This window comes from Hesperophylax consimilis, chromosome 23 (assembly GCF_061612785.1).
Source record: "Hesperophylax consimilis isolate HC1 chromosome 23, BYU_Hcon_1.0, whole genome shotgun sequence".
Taxonomy (NCBI): domain Eukaryota; kingdom Metazoa; phylum Arthropoda; class Insecta; order Trichoptera; family Limnephilidae; genus Hesperophylax; species Hesperophylax consimilis.
The window spans coordinates 19,103,027-19,111,700 of record NC_142858.1 but is presented as its reverse complement, the minus strand read 5'-3'; the positions used below and the strand labels follow the sequence as shown (position 1 = coordinate 19,111,700).

Genomic DNA, 8,674 nt, shown 5'->3' with positions numbered 1-8,674 from the left:
GACGGGCCCCAGGCTAACATAAATACTGTGCTTTCAGAATTCGCCACAAGATGTCGCCACTTCCGTTGGCATTTCGCACTTGGACGGGCCCAGGCCACAAACAAATAAGCACAAACTCGACAACCAAAATTTACACATCTTTGGATCTACCGGATCTGCCCTGATGATGGACACTGCAACGCTGTCCGAAACGTCGGCTAAAGAAGGAGTTAGCGCAACACGGCATAACACCCCAAAAACAAACATTAAAAATGCTTTTGGCCGTGAGAATCTAAAAACTTACCTATTATTAAAATATTCAAAATGATACATATTGCAAATTTAAAATTCACCATCATTTAGAATAGATGCATTGCCAATATTAGTGAGAATAGAAGCAAATATACCGCACAGAGTTTTGCCGGCCGGTCGCAAAGAGCCGACAAGTCACGAGCGTCATTTTTTGCAAGAGCGTCGTACTGTGCTCTACCCCATAGAACCGGTGTGATGTCTTGCATGTTGACGAAATATTGAAATTTACACATTTTATGATTGGAAATACTTTTTGAGGATTATCTTGATCTGATTTGAATGTTATTTTTATTCAACCTGCGTGGACATGGTCGTGGTTCAAACTTGACTCTATTTGAAGTTATTTCAATTTTCAGTTTTTTCTTAATGCTACATTTATCTATAAGGATTTTAAAAATTTTCATATTTTGATAATCATACCATGTCCGCAAAAACACCTTTTCGCGACACCGAGCGTCGTCCCGTTTTTGTGCAAGAGAGACATTCCCACTTGCTACGGTTGCTATGCAAGAATCAGCTTTACATCTCTAGGCGCAGCAAAAAATGTTTCACATTAAAAATCAAAAAAATAAGTTTTAAAAGAAAACATTAAAGTTGCGGAAATTAAGCGCAACGATTGTGTCTAATATTACAAAAGTATATAATGATGAAGTATAGTAATATTACTAAGGCATCTTATGATGTATGTTATTGACAATAAGACAACAAAAAACATTTTATGAAGTATGTTATTGACAAAAAAAAGTTAAAAATGTGTAACACGCCTAAAACCATGAAACTAACTTTTTTTATAATATTTATATCGGTATTTGTCAGAAAGTCGGTATTGATAAAAAAATAGACCGGAATTCCTAATTTCTAAGTGGTTAGTTATTTTGCTGCCGAATAGTTATTGATCGCGGCTTGGAAACGTGCACGAGTATTTCACGTTTAGCGATTAGATTATTAAAACTGTGAAACATTATACAGCTCACGTTAGCTCAAGCAAGCAGCAACAGTAATAGCTCTGTGAATCTTGTGTTAGGCAGGTTAATCCAAGTTTTAGCCTGTCAAAACATGTTCATCTTTAGTTCATACCCGCCTTGCTTCTGAGCAGCTCCCGCGACCAAAGCCAGCCTTATCTCGTGAGATTTGGTAATCTGCGATAATAAACAACAGCTTTATAGAGTGTTAAAATTTAGATTTTCAATCTGAAATGGATGCTTACTACTCATACAAAGCGCTTGAGTTTGTAGACCGTATATGTAATTGGCAAAAATAATTTCGTACAATATTATGCCTTGGATAGCTCATAAAGTTGTTGACCTATTTTTTTTGTAATTATAATAAGAGAAAAAATCGTTTGTTAAGGACTTTGTTTTTGTTTATGTAAATCTTTTTTATAAAGTAAGCTGTCTGTAGCAGGCGGGCGGCGTGGATTTTTCAAAAATCTATAGTTTTATTTGAGACTCGTCACTATATACATTTTTTTGAAATCTGTGTTAAGCCCGGGCAACGCCGAGGACTTCAGCTATAAGAGTGCTGTAGCGGGTAGGATGTGATTTTTTGAACAAATCTACAGTTTTATTTCGAGATTGATGGAATTTTTCGAACTAGAACTTCAAAACAAGAGGAAGGTCACTGTCTACATGAGATTTTGAAAAACCATCTCCATTCCCTTTCCCTCCCCTAAAATAAGAGTTTCGATCTTATTGATGACATTTTGAACACTTGAATTTTAATGTGTGTCTAGTGTGGTAGTCGAAAAGTATGTAAAAAACTATATTAAAATATTTTTTTATGAATAAAGAAGAAAAAAAATTATATATATATATATATGTAAGAGGAAAATTACTGTCTACATCTGATTTACAAAAACTCTGCGTAAAATCCAAGCAATGCCAGGGACTTCAGCTAGTTAATAAATAAAATGTTTGTCTTATTAGATTTAACGGCAAACAAAAAGTAGTCATCGAAATTCCAAATTAATTTTAAATTGAAGTCGTGGTCCCTAATCATTTGAAAGCTTCTTAACAACTAAAGCCTCGCGAAGTTTCATAAGATCCTCTCCTCGGGTCAAATTAAAATTCACATAGAAATAAGGAAGACGCGAGACTTGGCCAACTTTTGCAAAATATTTGCATGGCTGCCTGTCGCCGTCGTTCAGGATGCATTCCATTTGCATTTTGATTGGGCTGCTTTGCATTAAGCATTTTAAATGCCACTCTTACTAGTCACATTATTTTTATGTTTCCTACAAGTTATTCACCTTAATGATGCAAAAATAAAATATTAATTCATGAATCTTTATAAATAATAAGAATATACTTGCATAACCAGTGATAGTGACCTACATCTTGCTTTGAAAGTCAAGCGTGCAAAATGTCACCAATCTTTGAATAAAACTGTAGATTTGTATAAAAATCGACTGTCCGGTGTCCGCCATGCGATGGTAAAATACTTTTACATTTTTGCTCTAAATTTTTATTTTTATAAATATAATGTAGGCACCTATTCAAGCTGTCCAATAAGCTACGGATCAAAGGAAGTGGAGCGATAGGATATGGTGCGACACTTCTTAACCCTTTCAATATCTAAGTATATCAATTGAATAGAGAATAACAGGAAATGCCTTAATGATACAGAGAGAGAAAACAAATACATTATTTACCACTGCATAGTTGCACTCTTCTCTTGCCATCGCGCATTCCTCGTTATAAAGAGACTAGAATATTTTCATTGCCTATGTTCTTTTCTTTAAACTAAATTACGTAATTTTATTGGTTTGTCCAGAATTACGTGGTAACACTATGTTTGATAGTCTACGAAAGAAATAAACAATCAGCAATGGTTTCTTTTTAAAATATTAGTATAAAAACAATGCAAGGTTTTATAAATAAACATTCAAGATGCCGCGAAGTGTTCAACCAACGAGAATGAGGAGTTTTTTCCAATAAAAAAGTATTAAATATTATGTGGAAGGTTAAGAAAGCATTCCCGTCAAACATTTTTTCAATTTATTTGATCGTTTAGACAAATTTCGACGTACGATATTTAAGAACGTTGTTAGTAAATATCGTAATCAACGAAGAGCTTAATCTTTACGAAAATTAAATTTGCCAAATTTTATAATTCACCAATTAAACGGGCAGCCGTCGTATAAATATTTGCAGTGAACAATAGAAATACGTAGGCTCAGCGAAAAAACGTTACAGCCGTTGGCCAATATACTTTGGTTCAACAATTTATTTTTTATAATAGTAATAATATTTTATACAATACCTTGATATTTAAATTCATAAAAATATTTATTGAGCACCATTAAATGATTTATAATATACCGGCGATTAATATTTAGCAAAACAAAACAAATTATTTTCTTTTCGTTCAAGAATGGAATATAAGGAAATCACTATTTAATCTGTTGAGGAAAGTTCCTACCCACGTTGCGTTACGATTTATTTTGTTATGTATCTTCCATTTGATAGGTAAATGTATAACATGTTTGTAATATAAGTGCACGACGGTGCCTGTAGTAATGAAATAAGGTGCTTTAAAGCTATGTGACCTGAGGGTTGGAAGTCAACCAAGCACTATTCTATGTATTTAAACCATTTTGCTCACTTAGCTTTAAAGCACTTATATTACTTATGTACAACATGATTGTAATATAAGTGCACTACAGTGCCTGTAGCAACGAAATAAGATTCTTTAAAGCGACCTGAGGGTTGGAAGTCAACCAAGCACTATTCTATGTATATTTAAAAATTTTGAAGAACGTTTCGTCTACAGAACATTGAATATAACTTTATGGATGAAACAGTGCCCACAACAATATGTTGTGGGGGTATATGTTGGTATCGTTAAGTTTATTTGTTTTTGGAGTAAAAAAATACGTAGTTTGATAATAATGTACCCACGTTTTGAAAATTGATTAATATTATCATTTCTTTGACAGAGTTCTAGACTTGCCTAAATGTTTTTTTTTGATGGGGTGGATTATCAAGTAGGTTATCATTTCTACTTCCATAGTGTTAAATGAATTAAAAAAATATTTCAAAAATTCGAATAGTAAAAAAAAGTATCCACAAATCACTATTTAGATTAATCTTTATTATGAATCGGTTTAATGCAATGGATATTAAAAAAAGATGCTCTGGAAAAATTGACACTTTTCGTATGGTTTCATTTGAACACAAGTAAAATAAGCTCTTAAATTACTTTACAAAAAAATATTGAACGCAAAACACTAAAAATGTATTACTTGTTAGAAACCTGTCAACGAAACATGATATAAGAGACATATTAAAAAATATGCCAAACGTGTGACACTTTTTGTTGATTAAATTTTTTCGTCTTAAATCAAATAACACTCGATATTAATTTAAAAAAAACACTACTTTTACGCTTGAAATCGAGCGTTTTTGGACGTTTGCGAAGCGATATTCTAGCCTTTTATTTATAGGCGTGGTGATATAAACTACACTTAGAATAAACACATTTTTGGCTTGCGGCTTCCTCTTAAACAAGTATCCCATTCTATATTTTAATGCGATGGCCCTGTAGTAAAACAGAACAAGCTGAATCGTCTGGAAGGGAGAGGGACTAGGCGGATGTTTGAACAGCAAATCAAATGAACCCACTACCCTATTTAGAACAATACGACAAAAGAAACACCGAGGTGAAGTATTTAATGAGTAAACACAATGGGCCCCGCTGTCCGTTAATTCGATTAGGTACGGGATAAAGGCTTCCTTAGTAGGATCACTCACATCCGTAATAAAACAGTGCAGCCTATAGCCATAGCGTGTTCGCACAATTAACGGGAAGAGCTTACGCCATACGGTACATCGCAGTAATCACATTAGACACAACATTGACAACGGGTAATTCGATAGGTACTTTTCACCACCTCTCCTTGGAGGGGCTTTTGAAGGTTTCTTCGACGGGAACAAGGCGAGTGGCGAGAGTAGATTGGGGTGCTTCCTACGGATAAATGAACACCCCCCGTACGTGATGGAAATAAACTCCGGCGGATGTTATGAGCCCACCTCCTCCACCCCCCTTCCACTCTCCTGCGACCTCCGACCTCCTCACCCCTGGCCCGGAAGTCATGGAGAATCGTCGTTTACTCTAAATTAGCCCGTTTGAAAAATTGGCTCCTCCACCGACCGTCCGGGGGTTTTACGCTAATTCGTTTACGTGGGAATCGATACTCGAATCAGTACCGAAGGTCTCAAGTTTCTGACTTCAAATGCGCCATTTTCAAAACGAATACTGTTAAGGCTGCCACCATGGGGTCTTCTTATTTGAGAGAGTATCATTACTCAAATTCTTAGTACCTATCCACATTTTAACCCTCCGATGCGCAATGTATTTTCACCCTTTTAAATGGCAATATTGCCTGTCCAGGCCATATAAGAAGTGTGAGCTATCAAACTAATTTCATATAAAAGCAGTTGTTAAAATATTGTGTACGAATGTGTTAGTATGTTGTATATTTATTTATTTAATATCAACGGTGTAAATATACCATAAACAATGATAACATGTCACAGTTAAAATCGTAGAAATATTAAAAAAAAAGAATTACAAATATATGTGGCATTTGATTGTGAAATGACATTAGAGAGTAAGTAAGTAAGTAAACAAGAGATACAAGTACGTAAGTTTCTATAGTGCAAATAAGGTAGAATTAGATTAAATTAATATTGATTGAAAAGATTTGATAGCATAGCCCTCTTGTACCTACCTTGCGTGCAGTTAAATAGATCTGCCACATCTGCGTATCTATTACTAACTTCATGCAACCTAGGTACAAGCGAGTGTTTGGAATACTCAGTCCTGATATTGTTGCATTTAAACAAAATTTTAGAACGAGTAGCTCTCGTGGGTATATGAAATTCAATGAGGTTAATTAAATCAGGACTGTCTATACTACCATTTACAATTAGAACATAAATATTAAGTATAAATATATATTAAATATTATATATGTGTATTTAACAAGACAAACTCCTTATTTGAGCATATATTTCAAACTATGGCTACTCTTTTTTCCACCAGAATTCTGGCCAAGTCGGGTGATATAAAAAAAAATATCGTAGTATACTGATCGGCCGGTATAGCGACAATAAATCCAACACCATTCGGCACGTTGATTTATGCATCTGGAATTTTTCAGGTGTAGATTTGACTTCTAATAGGGTAGTTGGTATCCGAATTGAAGACTGACCTTGATAATGATACCTAGTCCATGTGGTACAGTCGTTGAAGTTTTTGTATTATTTTTTTTTACTCTTCCAAATAAACGCAAACTCATCGGCAATAGCACTCATACCACCCACAATCTCTTTTGGATATCAAAATGGTCTGATCAGGCCACATTGCTCATCGGAGGGTTAAAACCTAATAATAATTACAAGTTAACCTAGGTTCATCACATTCTTGATGATTATGAACACTATGTGCGAGCGTTCCATGATAACTAAAAACAATGACAATTCAACGTACCTTCAAATAGTGATGAAAAAAATAAATTAAATTAAAAAGCTACGAAATTAATTATAAAAGTCAAAAAAACCTATCCTATATACCTAACCTACTTACTTTTGATTTTTTTCACTTTTCAAAGTTGTATTGAATTGTCATTTATATGAGTTATCCGGTCACCGTAAAAGAGTACCTATATTGTTGCAGGTTTAATCCACCCAAGTAGGATCATTAAGAAAATAACTAATGTTTACTTGAGTTCTGATATTTTCTATTTTTAAAAATCTTAAAAATATTTTTATTTAAAAGTGACATAGCGACACAACAAAAATAAATCAACTTGTTTTCTTTTTATTTCAAAAATCATAGACATTGTTGTACCATGGATACACTAGAAACCATCGAACTCAATGAACTTGAGGATGAAGAAGAGGACGTCGACAAGCCATTAACAGAGGAACAAATCGCCGACTTACTGGAGGGATTCACAGTATTTGATAAGTTCGGAGATGGAACCATTCCTACTAAGGAAATTGGCAGACTCGTGCACGCTTTGGGAAAGCTCTTTAACGAGGCTGAACTGAAAGACATGACGGAAGAGCTGGACCCCCATGAAAAAGGCACTATAATATTTCCAGATTTCCTAGCCATGATGACGCGGAAGATGAGGTATCTAGACCCCGAGGAAGAGCTCCATGAGGCGTTCCGCATTCTGGACAGTGAAGGCAATGGCTGCATCTCTTGCGAATTACTGAAAGAGATTTTGACCACAATGGGAGAGCCTATCACCGCCCGCGAGGCGGACGAGTTGAACCGGGAAGCAGACTTCGACAGCGATGGGCAGATTGTTCTTGATGACTTCTATACCATGATGATGACGAAACTTTAAGTATTATTTTGTAAAAGAAACGTCAATAAACACAGTACTATTTGTTCAAATTCATCAAATCAGATTTCTTTATTGTTATTAAGTTTAATTTGTAGAACTCCATTTTATTTTTTTATTTTTTATATATACAATAATATTATTATTGGGTTTATAAAAACAGTTTATTTTTAAACAAGTTCTGCTGTGTAATTATTATTACGCGTGACAGCTGTCTGTATATATAAAAAAAAAAAAAAAAATAAAAAAAAAAAAAAAAATAAAAAAAAAAAAAAAAAAAATCAGATTTCATTATTTCTACTTAGTTCATATCAAATTTAAATATTATCAATATACAACAGATTGCATCCACCGGTTCGTCGATGACTAATACAAAAATGTAGATCTACATTGTATTTGGTTAATGAACGTGATTCTATAATAACTATATATTTTTATTCATTTATATTTTATCAGATAATATACTGGACCATATTTACTTTACTTGCCTGTAGCTAGCCATTTCAGTTACATATCCTGTATATCAACAGCTCAACGGAACTGAACTATTCTTACTCACGTTTGTTTTGAAACAACGAATTGCAACGTTGTTCTACAATATCTCTCCAGGCCTAAGCCACATTCTGTCAGACTGTTGGAGTGTTTCCACTTTGCAATTAAATCCCAATAAATGGAATATTTCTAAGCGTATCCGAAAACTAAATACTGTTTTTGAAAGGTGATGAAATATCCTCTATTAATAAAAATAAACATTTATTTTTAATTATTGAAGACAAAATTAGCGATTTCTAAACGAAAATCTGAAACAGAAAAATTAAAAAAGGATACGGTCACATCTAGCATCCTTTTCACCGCACATTTTTACTCTCAACTATCTTTATAAAATGTGCGGTGAAAAAAAAAAAATGAAGACAATGTTGGTAGTTCTTATTTTTTTTTTTTTATAGTGAATACCTCACAAGAGTCCCAACTGCTCCCGTCTGGAGCCAGTGAGACTATGGCATCCCCAATTGGGGGATGTTGTGA

At 34.0% G+C, this 8,674-nt stretch overlaps 1 pseudogene; it reads left to right on the top strand.

Annotated features, from left to right (window-relative positions):
* Positions 1-7,144: 7,144 nt before the first annotated feature.
* Positions 7,145-7,651, top strand: LOC149412409 (calmodulin pseudogene; annotated as a pseudogene).
* Positions 7,652-8,674: the final 1,023 nt, after the last annotated feature.